Below are 22,527 nucleotides of genomic sequence, written 5' to 3'. Positions count from 1 at the left end.
TCTTGGTCCGCAAAACTGTAGTGAGTAATACAATGTTGGTGATGAGTGCCAAAAGCAGCAGTGGGTTATGCTACTGTGGCAACAACTGTATCAAGGTGGTTTATTGGCAGGCTTGCTGCTAAGCCAAGGATTCTCGCACATTTCAGACTGTATAATCTGGTGCTGGTTGCCCTTTTGTAACCTATCTTTATAGCACAAACTTCAAAGTATTCTGTCACTCGGAATTATTAGTGGCATGAAAGGTCCTCCAACAGCATATTGTCAGTGCAGCATTCACCTGTCATTATGCATTCATTTATAAATGACGTTTCTTGTGGCTTTTGGAGGTTTGCATGCATGCACAGCACTGGACTCTAAATCATGCTACATTTGTACAAGTGCACACTGTGCACATGTACAACTGACTATGAGTACCACTCTACATCAGTTGGGGACTCAGTGCTGAGAGGTAGTGTTTTTGAGTGCTACTTAAGGAGTATAATGTCAGAGGTGACACAAATGAAAATGTGGAGCAGTGGAGGTAAGGAGGGAGAGAAGTATGAGTGACTGCAAATGTAACTGGTTTGGGAACCAGACATTATACAAGTTATATTAGGACTCAAAACAGATCTGAATGTGTTGTACAACTCCATACTGTTTCAAACACATCTGTTGGCTGTGGTTCTGTTTGTCATCATTTTTTCTGTTATTACTCTGAAGCTGTCTGAATATTCCACTGCTGCTCCTCCTTCGTTGTTTGAATCACTGTTTGTTCCCCTTCAGCACTGTCTAATATTTGAACCTAAAATCATGAAACTGCTTAAGAAATGAGTTTAGCACTTGTTGAATGGTTTCTTCTGTACATTACCTTTTTAATCTGCCATCTTGGAGAGTTTTAGACTTCTAAAGCAACCATATTCTCACTGTCCTTTAAACTACAGAATTGTGCGATCACACGAGTTTACACCATCAGTACTTGCAAACTTTTTACATAAGGGGAAAGCTGTTGGATCATAGGACTTGTAGCATACTCACGCTCCCATTGTTGAATGCACAACATCAGAACTCATTTTTTTTTTTTTTGAGGCCTGATCCATAATTCAGACACTTCTGTGTAACTATAAGGGTCTTAACTCTATTGCTAGAAATACAATTATATCATGAACATGAAATATACATCCCAACTGTTATGGACACTATTCCAGATATTTGGAAAATAACCTTAAAAATCTTTCCAGATATAATAAATTCCAAAGGATCTTTCCACTTTCAATCCACTCCCATACTTCCCAGATTATGATAACTCTTAAAAAATCATACACTCTCAATTAACAGCCTACACACACAAACAAAACGTTTCCAAAGCTAACTACAGTCTCCTGAGAGAAGGTATAAGCAGCTTCATAGCCACTGTCTCTTCAGTTAGAACTAGCACTAATGTCCAAGCCTACACCAAAAATCTATCTATATGAGCACCTACATAGCTGCATGGACTCAGCAATACCTGACAGGACCAAATCTTCTTCCACAAAGAAGAGTAAGCCTGTCTGGTGGACAGCAGCAATAAATAAACTCTATAATAAAAGGAACCAATTGCTGTCCAGAACCAAGAAGGAGTAGGTGCCAAGTAGGAAGCAATCTCTCCTTTGTCTGAACAAGCAAATAAGGTCACTCGTGAAATCCTCTAAGGCTAACTTCAAGTCCAAATTGGCCACATCCACTAAGGATAATCACAAGCCTTCTTCACATACGTCCGCAATCTCAAAAGTAACACCCGCATCTGCTCAGAACCGGTGGTCAAGAACACCACATACACAAAAGCTGTAGCTATAGCCAACTTGCTGGCAGACAGGTTAAATGAAAACTTCACCCTCTGTCCCCCATCAGTAAACCAGGACATCCCCAGCACCTGCCCCCTCCCCTCATCACCAGGGAGCAGGTCTTTAATGCCCTGTCAAAGCAAAAGATACAGCCTCCATGGGACCTCACAACATCCCTGGCTACATCCTACATGAACTCAGGCATGAGCTCTCAGCACCATTAGGCACCCTATTCAACCAAAGCCTGAGTACCAGCTTTGTCCCAGCCAAATGGGGGGCAGCCACTGTCATCCCTCTACACAAAGGTGGAGCACCCACTGACCCAGGCAATTATAGGCCATTCAGCCTAACTAGCCTGATCTGCAAGGCCATGTAATGCATTATCATGGACCTTATAAACAAGGACATTGGCAACCTCCAAACTCTTGACCCCACACAGTTTAGTTTTGTCAAGGGGAGATCATGCCTGTTAAATTTGGTCGACTTCTTCAAAATAGTCACCAAAGCCATGGAAGAGGATAAGACAGTGCACACCACTTACTTTGACCTAGCCAAAGCCTTCGACATTATTTCCCACTCATCATAATAGATAAACTCTCCCAGCTAGGCATCAACCCTTATGTTACCAGATGGATAGCTAACTGGCTCACTGATAGAACTCATGCAGTCAAAACAGGGAAGCCACCTCTAGTTGTAGACCTGTAACAACCGGCATACCCCAAGGATCAGTCTTGGTGCCTCTACTGTTTGGGATATGCTTTTCTGAGGTGCAGGCCAAAACCAGTGGTCTGTGCCCAACCAAGTTTGCAGATGACTGCAAGCTGGATGCTGTCTTAATTTCCCCCCAGTGATGTGAACATCCTTACCCAAACTAATGACTGTGCCAGAAGCATGGCCTCAAACTGAATGTCAAGAAATGCATCATTATCCCCTTTGGGTAAAATGGCATCCCCACTAATTATCACATTAATAACAATGTTCTAAGGATGCACTCAGTTGTGAGGGACTTGGGCACCCAGCATGATAGCAACCTGACTTTTGACCAGTACATTGCCTCCGTTGTATGAAGGCTTTTTAAATGACACACCTCATAAGTAAGGGTATTTCATCCAGGAAAAAGGAAGTCATAACATCCATGTACTCCTCTCTTATCAGACCCATTATTGAATACAATGCCCCCTTCGGCATGTACCCTGCCAAGTACATGCAGCAGCTAGAGAGACCATAGAGGTTCCTGAACAGGAAAATCCAGGGTCTCAAACATCTATCCTATACAGATAGGCTAAAATACCTGTCCCTCTACTCAGTCTAATATAGACTGCTCAGAGGTGACCTGTGTCTGGCATACAAGGCCATCTCAGACCTAGCCTCGATGGAGTATTTGCATATCCGTAAGTCAAACTCCACTCACACAACCCACACACAACGCCTCAACCTGGTCTGTGACATTAATAGAACTTGTTGGCAGGATAGATTTGTGTCCCAAAGACCCTCCCATCTGTGGAATAGACTCCCTCTCAATGTCAAGTAGAGTACCTCACTAGCCCTTTTTAAGATGAACCTGGACAACTAGATGGGAAACTACACCCCCTGGGATCCCACCTGTGTCCCTACTGGACAGGGGAAACAGGTTCTGACTTTGCGGGAACATGGACAAAATTCTTAGCTAGGCTTATAAGAGCCTCCGGACCAATAGCCTAGTATTGTCCTATGAACTTATGAACCTACATTCAATTATACTCTTTATCACAAAAAATATCATGGATTCTAATGGCTGTCTAGACCTTGACAGATGAAATACTGGTTAATATGGATAAAGGCAACCTGATTTGTATAGTTTTTATAGACCTTACCAAGGCCTTCTGCCACATAGATAACTCACTGCTACTTGGTAAACTTAAGAGAAATTGGTATTAGTAATGACTCCCTTCCTTAATTTAAAAACATTCTCACCAATTAATCTTTTGGAGTTAAAGTAGCGTCCTCCCTCTTCATTGCATTATCTCTCAGCAAGGGACTGCCATAGGGCTGCATTCAATTTTCATCCGTAGACTCCCTTGCAACATTCACTAAATATTTATTATCTTATATGCAGAAGAACTGGTTATCTTCATATCCAGCCACACCAATATACAAATCTTTTACAATCCAAACTGGCCTTCACTCTATCAATAACTGGCTTTGCCAACGCAGACTTCTACTGAACCCCTCCAAGATCAAACATATGCTCTTTTGGTACATGCTAAAGTTAACCTAAGCTCCAAGAGCCTTGACATCCCATAAGTTAAAAATTCCAGATCTGAAGCAAACACGTCCTTCTGGTCTCTAGGAGTCTGGCTAGACCAATCTCTAAGCTTTCAATATCCCTTTGACAATACATGAACAAAAATAAATTACCTTCACTTGTAGGCCAAGATAATCTCCACATACCTATCAGTCTCAGCAAGAGCTGCAATAGGTAAGACAATACTGCCCAGTTAAAATATGGACTACCCATAATTGTTTCCACCTCAGACATCTCCAGTAAGATATGTTACTTCATTACAAACTCCCCACCTCATGAACATCACTGTCTAACACTGTAAAAGGCCTGATAGCTCCTAATAAAATAGAAAGTTTGGTTCTGTACTCTACAAAACCCTAGATCCTCCGTTTCACATCTCACACAGAAGCATTTAACTAAAACTCTTTATAAAATCTCAGTATTTCTTGATAGGTTTTGATCTTCTGAGTACTTCAACCAAGCTGCACTGCCCTAACTATGCATTCTTCACTCTTGGACCAAATCTCTGAGAATCACTTCCACTTGCTCTACAACACCTGCCATCTTATATCAGATTTGGACTGCAGCTCCAAAACTTCTTGTGCAACAAAGTGCCAAACAAATGATGCCACTTAAACCTCAGGAACTCCTGTATGCACCATCATGTCCATCGCTATCACATTCTTATGCATCAAACTCTGATGAAACTATTTAACTTTTTCCGCTTCCCCTTCACCTCATTCTCTTCTGCTTCACTTTCCCTCTTACCCTCATTTTCTTACTCAGTCTGTCCTACTCTTCCTGTTATATTTTACATAGTTCTTAGTATAATCTTTTTCTCTTACCATCTGAAGCTCACTCCAATTCAACAACAACAAAAAAAGAACTGCTAATGGATTCTGTCTGGATTATTGTTAGTACTTTTAATCATTGTATCTGACTGAGCAGTAGCTCCTGGAACTGGTCCACTGTGAACACTGCACTACTACTCTGGCAAATGAACTTAAATAAATAAATAAATAAATGCATGATGCCAGCATTCATATTACATAATCTTGAATCCCATTATGATCAAAGCAACAATTGTACAGCAGTGGAGGAGCTTATCTATAGCTATCCATTTTAAATGCCATGTGGAATGTCTACCTGCACTGTATATAACAATCATGTGTGCTACTTCCCAGACCAAGTGACAGGAATTGAGGCATTCTGAATGCAATGATCATCACAGAGTAGCCATTTCCCCTCTCTTCTTATTGACTTTATTCTTGGCCTTCAGGTTCGTATACAATAACCTGATCATCTATTTTACATTTTTTTCTTATTACTTCTGTGTTTTGTCTAGGTTTCCACACTTAGAAGCTTTAGTTTTGTTTAGTAAAGGGTCTGCAATGTTTTTGTTGTACAATTTGAAATATAAAGTTTAAATCTCTGTAATCATTGTAAAAGTAAAGGACAAAATAGTATGCACATTGACAGGTTTGAACAGTGTTTTATGGTAATTGGGGAAAGACAGACAAGTACTGGGATATTGGTAAGACTGGAGAGGGCCAGTCCATTACATTGCCTTAGGCCTCATTTGACTATGATCAGGATCTGGTACAGACCCAGGTTACAGCATTGCCTTCCTGTGGAGAAAACATGGAACTCAAGACAAGGTTACAGTACTGTATTTCAAAAAAAGAGATTTTTTTTCAGAGAACATTTTCAGGTAAATCAAAGAGGAACTTGAATAAATGGGCAATGCAAAAGCACTGCCCGGTTAAGTGACTTGGTCAAAGTTACATAGTAACCAAATGGTGTTTGGCAGAATCAAACCCTGTACCCTTGACTGGAAGCAGCAGCTCACTACGAGCGCAGAGCCTTAACCTTTTATCTAATTGCCAGACCTTTATTAATTAAATGTTTTTGATAAATCACTAAGGATTATGGTCAGTCAGTAATGCAAATCATTATAGTTTTATAGTTTTTGCTGTTCAGAAAAATGTATACTGGTTAACAAATACATACAAGGAAATAATACTTAATTTTCCCCTTTTTTGCCTTTGCACTCCCACCTCATTTTTTTGGCTTTGTCCTGAATAGTTGTTCAAAAATTTTGAGAGTGTTTTACTCCGTTCCTTATAAAACTTATGGCTTTCTGGCAAATTATTGTGATTGTAGTCACTAAATGACAGAGATATGAGTTTTAGACTTTGTATACTTCAGAGAATGCTTGCTAATGTAAAACTTATTATTATAGAAATGTCCTAAGTCTATAAGAGAAATATTTAAAAATCTGTTCCTGATTTTATCTCTTTGTTTATAATTCTTGAGGTAGGAAGTTTAGAGGGCAAAGGGGAATTTTATTGTATGGTTCAGATAGCAGTGAGCTGAAATACTTTTATGGGACACTAATTTATTAATTTTTTCATTCACTTGATCTTCAAACAATATCTGATGTATACAATCATACAAATGTCTGTAACTGATGTGTATGTACGTTTAAACTTGTGTGCATGCAGAGGGTATAATTCTCACTGTCCCTGACTTTTCCCCTTATATTTCTGATCTGTTCTTCATAAAATGTGCAGCTTCCTTATAAAGTGCTGTGGACTACAGTCACTAAATAACAGCAAATGTGAGTTTCAGACTTCTTACTCTTGAGAAAATGCTTGCTAATGTAACACCTGCTATATTAACAACTTTTTCAGTAAACAAGACCAAAGCTAGTGTTTGTTTTTTGTGCAGCTCCAGCCAAGTCACTTAACCAGAGTGTACTTCTGGGCTGTTCCTGAAAAGGGACACTTGTGTCTAGTGGGTTGTCCCATGCAGTTAGCAATGCATTACACTTTTGTCTTTTGAATTTTTGCACCTGTCAAATAGCTTCTAATTAGTGCTTCACTATATGCTGTTTAACTAAGAAGACCAGCAGATCTCTTGTAATTTAATGGGGTGCCAGATACATTTTCAATACATGTGACTTTCAATGGAAGAAAAGTTTACTGTTGCTTATACTAATTCTGTTTTCAATGTGAGAGTATTCAGTTTTGTTTAGCAAATGACTCCCAGAGATTCTTATGTAAAATTTAGAATAAGTTTTAAATTAAATACAAAATTATTGAAGAGTGCAAAACTGGTACAGCTTACTGTTCGTAAATTTGTGTTATGAGACTTTTTCTACTTTATGCCGAGGCACAGATGTCTTTGTGCAATTCTACCTCTTTTGTTGTATTGTTAGTTACTGACTTAATTTGTTATGTGGTAGGTGCATGCATGAATGGGTGTGCCTTCTTTGAAGGTTGGGCGTCGGGCTGGCAACTTGGCACCGTAAAAATCCACTGACAATCATTAGCGGACCCAAGTTCCACTATGGCGACCCCTAAACAGGAAAAGCTGAAAGAGCATACTACTACTACTTCATCCAAACCATAATCCATGACGATGATAAATTTATTTATTCTCTATATTGTTCATATTGCCAATATATATATATATATATACACATATAGCACAGTGGTGCAGCGGTTAACGTTGTCGCCTCACAGCAAGAGGTTCTCCGGTTCGATTCTCAGCTGGGGTGCCTTCTGTGTGGAGTTTGCATGTTCTCCCTGTGTTCGCGTAGGTTTCCTCCGGGTACTCCGGTTTCCTCCCACATTCCAAAGACATGCATCTGGAGCATTTCTCCCCGGGCCTCCGCTGAAAACAGACTCTGTGGAACCTAGTCGGACATTCCCGGTCAACAAATGTTAAATAAATAAATAAATAAATTATATATATATATATATATATATATATATATATATATATATATGTGTGTGTGTGTGTGTGTATATATATATATATATATATATATATATATATACACACACACACACACACACACACACACATATATATATATATATATATATATATATATATATATATATATATACACACATATACTGTATATATCAGCTCACAGATAGAAAACAAGAGATCAACATAGGGAAAGCTACCTCCATAAAGAAACCAGTCACCAGTGAGTCCCTAGGATTCAGTTCTGGCATCTGTTTTTAGTATCTCCTTCTCTGAAGTAAAAGTCAATACCAAAGTGGGCTGGCTGACTAAGTTTGCATATGACTGCAAGCTAAGAACAGTCACTGAATCCCCAAATTACCTAGCCATCCTGCAGGAAGGTTTGTCTCAAGCAAATACATTGTGCAAAATCATGGACTGAAACTAAATTGCAAAAAATGCATTATTGTATGCTTCAGGAAGTCATCTACCCCAGGACTTTTTACATTGATAGTATGCTCTTAAGAGCTTACTCAGTCGTTTGGGATTAGAGAATTTATGTGGACACTGACCTAAATTTTGGCAAACACATTTGCATTGCTGTAACAACGTCCTTCTATATTGTACAGCTTATAAATATAGGGATTGTGTCTAAATCTAGTGATGTCATTGCCCCCCTTTACTCAGCCATCAATAGGCCAATAATTGAGTATAATGTCCCTTTTGGCATGTGTCCAGACACATGCAACAATTAGAACACCTACAGAGATACCATACTAAAAGAATACAACACTAAACAATATGTTCTACAACGAGACCTGTCACTATACTCTGTGTCTTCCAGACTGCTAAGAAGCATATAGAGTACCCTCTGATCCAATACTGATGGACGTACTGCATATCAACAAGTCCAATTGCATCAGAAATACTCAGCCTAAGGATCTAAATCTCTTCTGCAACATCAACAGAATGGGTTTGAGGGACAGATATAGCACACAAGATAAGAATGCTCTGGTACAGACTTCCCATCTTCATGAACCAAAGCTCATCCCAGTCTACATTCAAAAACAACCTATTACTATGGATGAGTAATAGAAAACCTAACCCAGGACTGCCCTCTGTACTACTAAACAACAGAGAAATTTCCTAAATGCTTTATCCTGCACATATGTCCCCTTTAATTAAATATGGTATGATCTTCTCACTAGGGGTAATATATATAATTATTGACAATGGGATGCATCAGGCCAATCTACCATCTGATGGGATAAGTTAATTCAAGCACTAAAGGGAAATTGACTAGGCTTAAAATGGCATGCAAGGACAGATAGACTAATGCTTACCTATGAACTTATGTATGTTATTAGACTGTGGCATTTTACTGTTTTTCATAGGGACATAGAGGGAAATGGTCTTTCATGTTTAGCAATGGATTTCAGGTAAATTGATAACCTTCCATTCTATACTTTATTGTTTTTCTTTTTTTTTTTTTTTTTTGGTCTTCAGTGCATTACATGCCCAACTAGCTAGTTACTATTGTTCCCCAGGAAGAAAGGAAACCTGGAGGTGCCAATATTTGGAGTTAAATGTTTCCCAGATTAAAGGTAAAGTATATAGGCAGGGTGGGAAAAGATAGGCTTAAAATGTAAGCTTCTGATGTTTAGAAATAGACCTTGCTTCTATAACAGTGTGATCCAGACCACCACTATAGACTAGAATTTAAATAAAAAAACATAGATCAATAAGGGAGCTGGAATACTGTGGCAAGGGGGAAGGGTGAACACCATATCACTTTTTATAATCAGTTTTAAGTACTTTTTACTGGAGTTTTCTTGACATATTTGTACAGTTATGGCTGGTACAGGTGACCTAAGTTGTCTGCATCATAGGTTTATAGGTAGGTACTAGGCTATTGGCCCTAGGGCCTATACAACCCTAGCCAAAAAGGTACCCTGGCTTTCTCCACCCAAGAAAATTATTTTCCTGTGCCCCTGTCAAGCAGAACCACAAAAGTGATCCCCAGGGTGAATTTCCTATTACTCATCCAATCATCAAGAGTTTTCTTGAAGAGTGCTAATGAGGAGCTCTGTTTGACATAGATAGGTAGTCTGTTCCAGAGTATGGGAAGTCTCTGTGACAGGAATCTATCCCTCCAGCATGTTCTGTTTATTGTGGTGACAAGGTGTAGGTCCCTAGAGCATGTTTCTCGGAGGGATTAGGATTTCTTTAAGTGGAGCATGTCCAACACCTCTGGGTTTGACATAGCTTTGTATGTTAGGCAGAGATCACCTCTGAGTAGGCGATATGTGACAGAGTAAAGCTGGAGGTTTTTGAGACGGTCTGCGTAAGGCATCTGTTTGAGGCCATTAATCCCCTTTGTGAGGTATTTTTGCGGCCTTTCCAGTTGTTGTAGATGTCTTGTGAGGTACATACCAAAAGGGGCGTTGTACTCTATAATGGGTCTAATGAGTGATGAGTAGAGGGGAACAATGACCTCTTTTTTTCTGGATGAGAAACCTTTTGTGATGAGGTGTGCCATGTAGGAGGATTTCCTGATCACTGTGGCGATGTGATTATCAAAGGAGAGACTACTGTCCACCTGTATCCCAAGGTCTCTTATCACACTTTCAGTGTTAAGTAGACTACCGCCTATGTGGTAGTTTATGGGTACAGAGTTTTTGCCAAAGGGGATGACAATGCACTTTTTGGCATTGAGCTTGAGATCATGGCTTTGACACCAGGCATCTGTCTCAGTGAGGCCCTTTTGTAGGATGTCCACATCGTTAGGAGTTTCGATTATGGCTCCTAGTTTGCAGTCTTCTGCAAATTTAGTTAGCCAAAGACCTTCTGTGTTAACCTGTACTTCAGAGAAGTAGATACCAAACAGGAGAGGGCCTAGGACTGAACCCTGTGGTACTCCACTTGTCACTGGTCTGAGGTCTGATTTGGAGTCTGCTACTTTCACAGTGTGGGTTCTGTCAGTAAGCCAGTTGGCAACCCATCTTGTGACATAGGGATTTATACCTAGTTTAGTGAGTTTATCTATAATTCCAGAGTGGGGGATGGTGTCGAACACCTTGGCGACATCTAGATAGGCTGTGTGAACTACCTTACCCTCACTTATGGCTTTGGTGACTACTTCAAAGAAGTCTATCAGGTTTAAAACCTGAAGTGTGTGGAGTCCAGAGTTTGGAGATCTCCAATGTCTTTTTTTATGAGTTCCATGATGATATGTTCCATGGCCTTGCAGACCAGGCTCGTCAGGCTAATGGGGCGGTAGTTCCCGGGGTCTGTTGTGGCCCCTCCTTTGTGGAGTGGGATAACCATCGCGGTGCACCATTCAATGGACACAAAGCCTGAAGTGAGGCTATGATTGAACATGGTACTTAGGTGGGGTGCCAGTTCATTCTGTAGTTCATGTAGAAGGCAGCCTGGGATGTTGTCAGGTCCCATGGATGCTGTGTTCTTGGCTTTGGAGAGTGAGGTTTATACCTGTGCAGCTGTGATTACAGGAACTTTGTATTCTTCCCATATAAAGATGGACCCTTTAGGGGGTGAGGGGGGGTAAAGCTAGCACTGAACCTATCTGCCAGGATGTTGGCAATATCAGTTGGTTCTGTATATTTAATGTCATTGTGCTGTAACTCAGAGCAGATCTGAGTGTTGCCATTGAGATTCTTGACATAGGTATAGAATGCTTTGTGGTTGTCTTTAGAATCAGTGGCGATTTTCATAACTAGCTTTGGAGGATTTTATGAGGGATTTCAGCTTCTTACTGAGGTTGACCAGGGAGTTCCTACAATCATGGGATTTTACTCTTTTTTTGCAACAGTTTCTTTCTTCTGTTGTAGAGTTTGTTTATGGCAGAAGACCACCAGATTGGCTTCCTTTTTTTTTGGAGGATAGCATCTTGGTTCTGTTATGGATAGCATGATCCATGCACTCTTGTAAGTGCTTATAAAGTGCATTTGTGTAGAATTCAGCAGTCGTACCTCTATTGTCCATCTGCATGGGTGTCGTGAAGTTTGCCACTTCTGTCTTAAGAAGTGTGAAGTTGGCTTTGGAGACATTTTTTACGGTTGTTTTCCTTATGGGGGGTGGGAGTGGGATGTGGATGTCTAGGGTGATTAGCTTGTGGTCAGATCTGACCAACGAGGAGCTGACCTCTGGTGTGAAACACCGGTCACCCATGTTGGGGATGACCAGGTCTAGGATATTGCTGCCCCTGTTGGCGGTGTGGATAAGCTGATCTAAGGCATTGGAATTGATGATTTCCAGAAAACGTTGAACAAAAGAGTTGGTACATGAGTAGTTTTCCCAGTTAATGGTAGGGTAGTTGAACTCACCCATTATTAGAGTGTTGGGTTGTACCTTAATATTTTCTAGTGTATGAAGAAAGAGGAGTGGGAATCCTGGGGCATGGTGGGGGGGTCTGTAGCAAGCTACAATCTGGATTGCGGTTTTGCTCAGAGTTAGTTGAACTTGGATAATCTTGGATGCATTATGCTGAGCAACTAGCTTGGAGGTGTGGATATCCTTAATGAATATGGACACACCTCCACTTTTAGTGTTTCAGTCCAGGTTTAGTGGTTGAAAGGTGTGGTATGAATTATAGCCTGGTAATGCAGGGGTGCTCTCTGGAGCTTTGAACCAGGTCTCTGTCACTGCACAGATGTCAATGTTCTCCATTTTAAGGAGTGCCTCGAGTGAGTGCATTTTGAAGTTTAGACTTCTAGCATTGAGTAGCATTACCCTCAGATTTTGCTTGCTTGTACCTGTTATGGTGGTGAATTTGTCATTTGAACCTTTCCTAAAAAAGGCACTATAGGGGTGGCAAGAGCCTTTGCCAGTATCCGGAATCCCAAGGGCGACAGGTGCAGGCCATCTCTAGCAAAGCAGTGTGGTCTGTCGATCATGTCATCCCAGGCAGACAGATACTGGATTCCCTTAGAATGACACCAGAAGCTTAGCCAATTGTTAAAGTCAATCATTTTGTCCTTGTACTGTGGTATCATTCTGGGTGATGGCAGGATGCTACTCAGGGCTAGGGTCATACCTGCCTGGGCTACAAGATCGGAGAGCTCCTCCATGTCTCTTTTCATGTAGTCCAGGGAGGTATGTCTCAGGTCATTCACATCAACATGGATAATGACAGAGTCATATTTGTACTTATTGTGGAGTGACCTGAGTGTGTACATTATGTGGCGGATCCTGGCACCTGACAGGCAGCTGACAGTAACTTTTTCCTTGTTTAGCCTAGTGAGTGGAACATCAGTGTGCCTGACTATAGAGTCACCTATGACTAGAGTGTTGGGTACATTATGCCTTATGGGCTGTAGTTGAGGGGCACACTGAATATGTGGGCTATGTGTCATTCGGGTTGTGTTGGGGGGTGGAGGTTGCTTGCATTTCTGCTTTGGAGGTCTCTGTTGTTTGGGCAGGTTATTACTGAGAGCCTCCGTGAATGTAGGTGTGTGTTTTGTGCTTCTCTGTGTGTGCTTTGGTGGTGTAGGTTTTGAGGGACTATGTGATGAGTGTGGTGCGGTGCAAGCGTTTACCTTCTCCTCTTGACTGTCTAGTCCAGTCTTCGGTGAAAAGAGCTTTGCTTCCAGTTTGGCTATATAAGTGCATCTCTCACAGGTTGTAGTGTTTTGTGGTAGGAGGAGAGGGTTGCCTGTGTACATGAGGCAATTGCTGCATTGTCCCAAGATACCCAGATTCATCAGGTAGACAGGAAAAAACACCGGGAGCTGACCTTTAGACATGCCTGAATAGGTGCTTATTTATTAAGTACTAAAAACTGTTTTCCTCTAGACAAGTGAGGAAAGTTGAGTGCTGTAGCAATTTGTAACTTATTTAGTGCTTACAATGAGTTCTGAACAAGTGCTGAGCTCAAAGAAACAGATTTAAGTGCTAAAACTTAAAAGCTGGCTAGTTGAAAGGGAAAATTTGAAGAACAGACTTTATGGCGCCAGGAATAGTGTAACCCTAGTTAAGTGTGGGGGGGGGGGGGGGGGCTCAGGAGCTCACAAACAGTCCTGGACATGAGGTTTCACTTAGTGATATTCATTCTGCAATAGATCCAAACAGTTAGTACTTGCTTCAGACAGATAATGTCAGGATGTTACTGTCATAATAAATGACAATGCACTGTAACCACAAAAAGGAAGTCAGACTCAAAAGATGTCTTTAGTGCTTTCATTTGATTTAATTCACACCAGACTTCATCAGAAAACAAATATCTTAACTTCAAACCACCCTTTTAAAAGAAATAATCCATAACATGATTAATTAATTTAATCAATCAATCAATCAATCAATCAATCAATTAATTAATTAATTAATTAATTAATTAAGCCAATGCATTCATGTAATTGGTTTATTGGATCATGTGATGGATTATTTCTTTTAAAAGGGTGGTTTGAAGTTAAGATGTTTGTTTTCTAATGAAGTCTGGTGTGAATTAAATCAAACGAAAGCGCTAAAGACATCTTTTGAGTCCGGCTTCTTTTTTGTGTGGTTACAGAGCATTGTCGTTTATTTTGTTCTTTGGGTGAGGAGGTTTTCAGTTATTTCTGTATTTGATGTTACTGTCATGTGTCATTAAGTTGGCTTTGATTACTGCCAAAACCTACTTACACACTACAGAAGCAGACAGCCATTGCAGTAAACAATTGTTGGAAAAGCAGCTGGATAAAATGGATCAGGCAAATTAAATCTGACAATTCCATAGGCTAGAAGGCTACTTGGCTGTCCAGATGGCTATTTTTGACTTGTTGCTTGCTTGCCACCTAAGTCACAATCTTTTGACTGAAAAACTAGTACCTCACTATATGTTTTCAGTAAGAAATAGGCAACCTCCCCATTACTGTACCTATTTGACTTAGCAAAACTGGAATCATGTTATAACAAAATAGTTAAGTTTGCAATTAATTCCCCTAACAGGACACACCATTGTAAGGTTCTAAAACAGCTCGATTGGTTAGAACTCCCTCAAAGTTTACTCTAACCAACTTACATTGGCCCATAAACTACTATACCAACCCAGTAACACTACTGCACTACAAAACCTATTACAACCACACTCTAATACTAGAATCCTACTCTCTAATCAAAAATTCTTGCTTGACAGAGCTAAAGCCAACAACAAGGCAGATGAATCCCTTCTTTCAAATTTTATCCTTAAATTTTGGAAAACTTTACCCTTTGACATATCCTCTACTACCTCCTTTCCCCTCTTTAGAAAAGCATTGAAAAATCCCCTTAATAAATCATGGCTCTGTAGCTGTACCTCACCTGGATGATACAAACTACACTCACTAGTCTCCCTGATGTATTGATATCTTTACAGTGTTACCTCCTCACTGAAAACTCCTTATATGCTCAAAACTATTAATATAGCATTAATCTCAGCCTTCAAGTGTGATGTTACATACTCAAATGCTATGATCTGTAGTTACTAATCAAAGTTATTGCACATATGTTTAATTTGTGACTGACTGCAGTTAACTTGTCTTACTTGCTCCATCCTCCATTTTACTAATACTGTAATATATTGTAAATTACCTCTACTATACTACCAATCCCTTATGATAATTTAATTTGTATTATAGATGTTTTTATTATTTTCAGTTGTGGAGATTTTCTCCCCAGGCCTCTGCTGAGAAATGGCATGCACCCAGATGGGTTTTCTGGTAAACAAATGTAAAATAATACATAATAATAATAATAATTTATTTAACCAGTTCTGAGAATTGTCTTACTAAGTCACCCAGACTTAAAATGTTGCCATTTGCCTGTGATTTCACGGATTCCTTCTACTTATTGCCTTAGAGTGGGGAGGAGTCTGTACAACAAGGATTACATTCCAACACCATGCAAGACGGTGGCTTTGTTTTGGTTATACCCTACTCCATATTTGCTTGCTTGAGGCATGACATGCACTGACCTTAGTGTATGAAATATGCATATGTTTTCACTTATGTGTCATGCTGAGGATGACATTTTAACATAAAGAGCACAAGAAATATTTTGTTTTTTCTCTAAGAGCAGTGGCGGATCCAGAAATTTGCAAAAGGGGGGGGGGGTGCAGTCTGGTTAGCTGACTACCGGGGTGGAAGTGGGAAAGTGGGACACTAGGTTTGGTGGTTATGAACAGATGACTTTAAGAAACTCTGACATTTGTAAAGACATCGATTTACATTCAGTTGCACATGATTCTGCTGTGGATATATTAGTAGAAACAGGCAGACAAGGGATCATCCAATAGCTGCTGTACTGAATATCTGTTAATGTCAAACAGAATATTTGTACAAGATCAGGTCATATCTTTACCGCAACAGTCATATCCAAAGGTGTCAGCAACAAAAAGAGTGCAGCTTGTACAGACCATCCCAGAGGAACAGAGAATGTCCATCAGTGCCACCTGTAACCTGTGTATAATTTTTAGACCCAAAAGTGAAATGAATGGCTTGGGTGTGAGTTAATCAATGATCCAGAAGCTAATTAGACACCACTGTAATAGCCACTAACGGTGACTGGAGGTGTATAGAACATGAAAGCTATCAACAAAAAGTGAGTGTGTGTGTGTGTGTGTGTGTGTGTGAGTCAGACTTGGGCTTCAAATTTACAGTGTATGCCTGAATCAACACAGCACAGGCTCACACACTGGCACCCAAGTTTGTGATTGTGGTCTGACATCCCTGCTCAGGGATTTGCTGGGGTCTAAATGATTGTGCTGAAAAGGTAATCTGTCAGGGTGTGGTGGGGTGGGAAGTAATCCAGCAAGGAAGGCAAAAGAAAGAGTAAACGTGTAAACAAGAGAATCTTGGGTCTGACAGACTTGTAGTCAATTGATCCAGACTAAAACAAGTACTGTACTAGAAGTCATCATCACAAAGACAGATATGCTAAGGGGGGAGGGGGTCTCTGATCAACAATGACTTAACCCTGATGGTTACTAAACAGCTGGACTGTAAAGACAAATAAATACCCCCTGGAGGCAACATACATTTTATATGCTCTTTAAGAAAGGTATTCCCTGTCAAAGCATTTACAATTAAAAGTAGGGGGTTATGTTTGCAGTGTTAGTGGAAGGTTCTCTTGAGATAACAGCATATTTAGCTGGAAGAGGAGTAGATTTACCCAAAAATACACATTCTCAGTCAGCCTCCTCCTTCTTTTCCTATATTATTTGAGAGGACTAGATGCTGGTAAAGAATAAAGTGTCTAATTTTTAAGTGTGAAATATTATTCAGCATTTAAAGCTGTTTCTGTTCTTCTGCAGAGTTAGTGGAGGGCTTCTTACTAGAATATGAAGTAGAGGTAAGGTATTAAGACAAAGCTTTTAAATGCTTCACGTCTAATGTCTTTATTAAATCTAACACAATTCTGGCAGCATTCAATTTAATAATGTAGCCACAAGCAAAACAAGCACTTTTATATTAATTCTAAGAGAGAAGACTATCACTTCTGATTCTGTCTAAATGAAGTTGCATTTTTATAAAATTATAACTCTGCAAATGGTACTCCACTGAAATAATACTGCAGGATAGACAGTGTTAGCCACTATGCACTTATTTTCCTAAGGGATAAACCGAGTGAACATTAGTAAGTCAGACACAGAGAAGAACAGGAGAGAGCAATGAACAATGTGTATGTTTACATCGGAATCTTACACCTTCAGTATTGCTACCTCCAAGATATGAGTCCTCACAGGAAAGAGACACTACTAGTAAATTTTAACCTTCTTGTGGGTTAAAAGGTGGTTAAATCCAAAATTAAGGTGGGTAAACAAATGTTATGATTTACTGGTACAGTGACCCTGTAAGTTAAAATTTTCACATGCAGTATTACGAAGAATATGATTACAAAGTACAGTACATTAATGCTCACATTCAGTAGAAACAGAAAAGGATGGTACACAAATGCAATCTATTGTATCAGAGTGTCTGAAGTTTGACAAATAGAAAAACTGTACACCGTGCTCATTAAGCATTAATAGAGGGTAATCACCCCTCTCCTGAAAACCAATGAGATGCTGCATTGTGCATTTCACATTTTCTGACTTTGAAATAGGGGAAATGAATTATTCTGAACAAAACATTCTGCATGTAAATTTACTGTGTGGTAAAAAGCTTTCATTTTATTCCCACCTTCGATCTTTCTTATCTAGTAAATAAAACTTATATTAAAATTATGTAAAACCAATAAGGTGGTAAAAATATTAGATTTTGCTAACCATCTTAAATATAGACTGGGTTTCCTACAGTGTATGTGCAGCAATGAAAATCTATTATTTCAGTAGGTTTTGATGACTTCTTTAAATTAAAACACTGCAAGTCCATATTCACATTTAGTGTAAACAAACATGAAGAATGTTACCCCAGTCAGTTTCCCTCACACTGTAGTTACTCACTGTTGTTCCACCATCATTTGGAATATTTCAAATTAAATGACCTCATTATCTAGACAGGAGTAAAGATTCCAGGAAACCTGGCTGCCACAAAATACATTTGTTTTGGCCACTCAATCATGGGATGGAATTCTGAGCCATAATGTACCACACGATGCACTGAATTTAATGAAGCAGCAAGCAATGGGTTTGAATAGTGTGTTCCTTTACTGAAACTCCATAAATAAAGGTGTATCATCAGGTTACCTGCATGTTGAACTAAACAAATTTTGGTAAGCATAAAAAGGATGCCATAAATATAATATAATATAATATAATATAATATAATATACAGCACTGACAAAACAGTTAGTGTATTAAAACACTGATTAGAGTCATTAAACTAACCTGCAAACATGCCCTCCAATAAAATGAATTCCAATCATGTTTATGCATTAAAATAAATCATTAGATGTCTTGCCTATTAGAACTATTTCTCCATGTGCAATTTACTACATTAACATTTTCAGGTTTATTTTTGCTACTTGTCACAGTACTATTCAAAATATTTCCTGCTTATGAGGAAGCAACCATGATTAACACATAAGATTATACTATATTATACAACGACCCCCCCATTAATATTCAAAAAACATGCATGCTGATTGGTCAGTGTGCACATTGTAAATCAGAGTTATAGTAATGGAAAAATGTCCGGTCACCTGGACTTTTTCCATTACTATAACTCTTTTTTTTTTTTTTACAGCAACAGAGAACGCAAGATCTCCATTGCTACACACTGTCTCGCTATGTTAAATTCGTTTAACATAGCGAGACAGTTTGTAAAAAGCAACGGAGATCTTGCTTTCTCCGTTGCTTTTTACAAACTGTTTCACTATGTTAAATGGGTTTAACATAGCGAGACAGGTTTAAAAAATGCAACGGCTCCGTTGCTTTTTTTTAAAGCTGTCTCGCTATGTTAAACCCATTTAACATAGCGAAACTGTTTCTTTTTACAAACTGTTTTGCTATGTTAAATGGGTTTAACATAGCGAGACAGCTTTAAAAAAAGCAACGGCTCCGTTGCTTTTTTTAAAGCTGTCTCGCTATGTTAATCCCATTTGACATAGGGAAACAGTTTGTAAAAAGCAGCGGAGATCTTGCTTTCTCCGTTGCTTTTGCCCACAGCTCTGATGTACTGTGTAGGCATATGCAGAACTGCCGCAGAATACCAGGCAGCTGTGGAAGGGCAACAAGGAGGCATTATACAATGCCATTATTTAAGAAAATTAATTATTTTTTTTCTTAAATAATGTCATTATATAATAATAACCACTTCTGGGTGTGGGTAATGCTGGATTTACCCATGGTTGGCTTTGTTTGGTCACTCGGGCTTCGCCCTTGTGACCAAACCACACCAACCATGGGTAAATCCAGCATTACCCACACCCAGGCGTGGGTTATTGCTATAATCAATCATAACCAGTTATAATTTTGAGAGATGGATTCCAAGAAATTCACCTGAGAGTGAAACACAGCTAGGTAACAAGGATAACTCTGGAAACTCAAGACTTATGAAATTAACCTTACCCTCACACAAGACCCATGTTTTTTAAAGTGTTGTTATCATAATGAACAATTAAATCTATATCTTGAATTTTTGAACCAAACGGCAAAAATCTACACCAAGGAGCACTGCTTTACAAGAATCTTGTAACATTTCTTCGCTTCTCAAGAGGACACAGTCTTCTCTTCATTTGCAATAAAACTCCAGCCAGAGGACATGCAGTGCTGGGAAGCAAAGAAATATAACTTTGTTTTTTATGGGTTTGTAAACTCATGTTGTGCAGCACAACCTCTGTTTACAAACCCGTAAAAAAAAAAACAGTTATATTTCTTCGGTTCCGAGGAGGTGTACACAGTCAGTGGGTCCTGACTCCTGTGTCATTGGTGTCAAATATGGCAGACTGCAGAAAACTGCACAATAAGGCCACCATGAGGTAAAAAATGCTCATCATGCATTAAGTTAAAGCAAGGAATAACGAGTAGCCCGAACTGGGGGGAATTTCAGTTACAGTAAAAACAGACAGTGACCCAATTAAAACATGACATAAAACATATAATACTGAAAGGAACAAAAAAAATCAATATACACTTAAACTTCATTTTTTTTATATCCAGAAATAGGAAAACACAAAATGAATAATAATTAGAAGAGCAAGTGGCATATTTATTTACAGTGCTTAAGGGGAGAACTAAAATCACTATCCACAGTCAGAATACAGACAACTGCACATACACTGCCAGGAGAGAAGTACTGCTTCTTTGGTGCCTTGAATTGCTAATTCAATAAAATAAAAGACTTAGTAAATTACCTCAATGCTGATCACTCCCTTACACTTGAAGACCAGTTTCAGGGTCGTTTTTGGTATTTTTATTTTAGTTTGCCTTCTGACAAAAGGATTTTACTCAGTCATACTTGACAGCTCTCTCACCAAGGCGCCTAAATTACAACCGAGATGCAGTTGGAGGATTGTTATAAAAAAATATCATCTGACTACAACCTCCAATCGCATCTCTGAGTATTAGGCAGGTTTGGTGGTAGGATTCTTAGGGAAGATGCAGCTGATTTAAAAAAAAAGTTTATAAAGGGGCCGGCGCACACCCCTGCACCCATGCCTAAATCCGCCACTGAAGAGTGTCATTGTAGTTTTCATCACCCAGTTTCACATTTTTTATTTGGGGTTGGGTTGTCATATCAACATTAATCAATGTGACCAAATCATTTAATGTCAATATTTACACTCCTGAGTAGCTAGCCCTGACATTGACATTCTTATTCATTCATTTTGGATTTGGTTCAAGCAAACAGTATTAGCAGTGTTTACTGCCATTAATGTGAAATTCTGACTTTTAAAGTGATCTGTTCAGTGTTATTTGTTTTACCTATACAGTGGTTTTAATAAAACTTTGACAGACACTGAAGTAAAACAGCATGTTTTGCTAAATGTGGTAGTTTAATTTTCCTCTAGAGTTGCAGTGGGAGGTGCTGCTCACATCTTACAAAAATAACGTAAAGCTGCTAGTGCTTATTCTGCTACAATACAGGCAACTTTAGGTCGCTGAAAATGACCTTATTATGGTTCTTTCAGCTGCAATACTGAACCACTGAGGATTAGCTCACATACTATTTATTGATTTTGTAATTATGCACCAGCCTTTGCTTAAATAAAGCAGAGGTAGTTGCTACATGCAAGTTCAAAGTTTGCTCTGCAATTTGGCAGGCCGTATGCTTAGAGTATCATGGGTACATTTTTTCTGATACAGCAGTTACATGTTTAATTAAGTATTGTTAAACATGCACAGATGTAAAAAAAATTTGCAGTCTTGGACTTTGTTGCATTGATTGTTCACTTTTTATTATTCATGATACTTCAAGTGCAAATGTTATTATTGTTTTGATTGTACACATTATACTTTTCTTAGCTTGCTAGTATGTTAAAATGTATTATATCTCTTAAATATTAATGAAAAGTTAGAACAAGGATATTACCAGAACTGCATTTATTTTATAGATTCTGTACTAGTTAAATTAGTAAAGTTCATTCTCAAGTCATTTGTTTCTACTGACTTTCTGTGTCTGCCCTTCTCACTGACCTGTGAAAACTTAGTGATCCTAAGTCTTCAGTCATCTCAATAACATCCATTATCATCTTCAGGACAAATAGCATCCGCTGAGATACAGCACACTTAGAAGTGGTGGTTGCAAATTGTTGAATAGGAATGTCTTCAATATTCTTAGTTTATAAAGACACCGAAAAAAAGAAATTATCCAGTAGATTTTGCCTAGTGAGTAGTTAATTTTCCTGTGGAGCCACTGTCAGAAGGTGGTAAGATTACAACATGAAATAACAGCTATGAGAATAAAATATATCTCAGTCACATCAGTAAGTCAAGGCTGCTCTGATGATAGATTTCTTGCATCTTTGTCAGAATTGAAAGACCCAGTGCAAACTGTAAATTATCTTTTGTGGAGTAAGTTCCCTTGTAGGCTTTCCAAACTTGGTGGAGTGGCTGGTTCTCCCCTGGACCAACAAGTAAAAAAAAAAAAGAAAAAGCCTCTTTGCTAGCAGTAATCTACTGTTGTATTTCTGTAGGTATTTTCCAGGTAGACAGCTAACCAGGGTAGAATGTACCCATTCTCAAAATCAAGCAATGACAACAATTCTCCTTCTTGCCACAACTCCAAAGGTTATGGTGATTCTAGATTCACTCAACTATATCTTAACAGTTTTCTTGCTCCTCCCTTTTCC

General features: G+C 39.0%; 1 long non-coding RNA gene across 1 annotated transcript in view; it reads right to left on the bottom strand.

Moving 5' to 3' along the window:
* LOC122794766 overlaps positions 1-20,923 on the bottom strand; it is a 151,205-nt gene extending 130,282 nt beyond the window's left edge. The window contains exon 1 of the long non-coding RNA XR_006363693.1: positions 20,590-20,923. This is a non-coding gene — a long non-coding RNA (uncharacterized LOC122794766). The remainder of the gene's footprint in view (positions 1-20,589) is intronic.
* Positions 20,924-22,527: the final 1,604 nt, after the last annotated feature.

The sequence above is a fragment of the Protopterus annectens genome, chromosome 2.part1 (genome assembly GCF_019279795.1).
Source record: "Protopterus annectens isolate FY-2018-M chromosome 2.part1, PAN1.0, whole genome shotgun sequence".
In the NCBI taxonomy this organism is placed as follows: domain Eukaryota; kingdom Metazoa; phylum Chordata; order Ceratodontiformes; family Protopteridae; genus Protopterus; species Protopterus annectens.
Note: the sequence above shows the minus strand (reverse complement) of the source record. Positions and strands in the feature narration are given on the sequence as shown.